Raw genomic sequence first — 1793 nt, forward strand, 5'->3', positions numbered from 1 at the left:
GCTGTACATGGAGATTTAAGTGACACAGCAGATGAAGGACTTTATACATGAATTGCCTAGGCAGAACAAGTTGTTGATTGTCTGTTGTCTAACTGTTGTTAGATAATTACACGATCGCCTTATCCCTTTGGATTTTCTAGTTTGGGGGTCAAATACAAAGGAAATATGAAGCTAAATGTCTCCATCATATAGATGATAAAGGATGTCAAATTCTCTCTCTACATTAAGGGTCCTAAGGCCTAATATTTGTGTTTAGCAAGAGTCTGGGGTTTTAAACAGAACTCTCTACAGAGTATCCTTGATATGCATGACCAGCTTCCCTGAAAGGATTATAACTTGACCCCATCTATTCCTATTCTTACTAGTGAGATGATGGTTGTTTTTGGAGATAAGAGTTCAATACAGCCATATGTATAATTTTTTTTTTTGTCTTTTTGAGATAAGATTTCACTATGTAGTTCAGGCTGGTCTTGAACTTACTTTGTAGCCCAGGTTGTCCTCGAACTTGCAGAGATACTCCTGCCTCAGCCTCCTGAGTGCTGGGATTATAGGTGTGTACCACCAAGCCAGCAAGCCATTAATATATAATACATACTTCTTCTGGGGGTAAGATGCTAAAATAGCTGAGCCCTGTTTCTGATATTTAGTAAAATTATAGAGTATTTTTCTAAAATATCATGAGATTATAAATGGAGTAAAAATTATTCTAAGGGTCTTTATCCAAACATTTTTAGTTGTTAAAATTAAAAATAAAAGAGCAGTTCTGAGAACAACCGTGTCCCTAATGTTTGCAGTACCCAGGACATGTGTGCAAATAGAAGGCTACATAGAACAAGTTAAAATTATGTAAAATCTTAAATCAAGCTGTCAAACTATTAAATATCCACCTTCTTTGACAAGTTGTCAAATATGCTCTTGTTTTGACAATATTTTTTGAGATGTGTAAAATGATGGTTCTTATATAGCTAAAAGATTGGACTTTATTGTGCATGTGAGTGTTCTAATGATGGATTTGTGATATTTAAGAAATAAATATGTACACAATTCATAAATTGCTATGGATTTATTACATAAAGTATTGCATTTTCATTTTCTTTTTTCAGAAAAATAATTATGTTAATTAGATATTCATGTAATTTGTGTTCTGTGGACAATAAAATAGCAAAATAAACAACTTTTCTGAACTAGCATACTTGAAGGGAACCAGAATATGCCACCCTGGAACATGCTGCTTTGACACAGTGTTATTTTGAGCTGAAGGCAGTTGTAGCAGTTACAGGGACTGTGGGTGTAACTCATGGTAGACTGTTTGTCTAGCATGCATGAGGCCCTGGGTTTGATCCCCAGCACTGAAAAACAAAAATAGTGAACACTGTACAAAAGAAGCTCTGTTCTGAACAAGGGTTGTCACTGCAGAGGGAAAGCCAGCACTGAGTTAGGTCTGCACAAACCATAGTAAAGTAGCCTTTATCTTCAATTATTACCCCTGCCCATAACCCACAATTTACTGCTTTTGATGTCTTTCTCTTTTGTCCTCTCTCTTCACAATTTATCAGCCTTTGCTGAATGGTATTTAAGACCGAGGCTCTAATCACTTTAGTTCTTCACTCTTTTTTCTGTGATGTTCTCCATGCACATAAAAATAAAAGTATCAGCTGTGGGTATGCTGGTGAACACCAGTAATCCCAGCTAGCCATTAATATATAATACACACTTCCTGCTGAGGGTAAAATCCCTCAGAAGGCTGAGGCAGAAGGATCTTAAATTTGAGGCCACACTGAGATACCTGGTGA

This window comes from Chinchilla lanigera, unplaced genomic scaffold (genome assembly GCF_000276665.1).
Source record: "Chinchilla lanigera isolate Chin_1 unplaced genomic scaffold, ChiLan1.0 scaffold00040, whole genome shotgun sequence".
NCBI classification, from domain to species: Eukaryota; Metazoa; Chordata; class Mammalia; order Rodentia; family Chinchillidae; genus Chinchilla; species Chinchilla lanigera.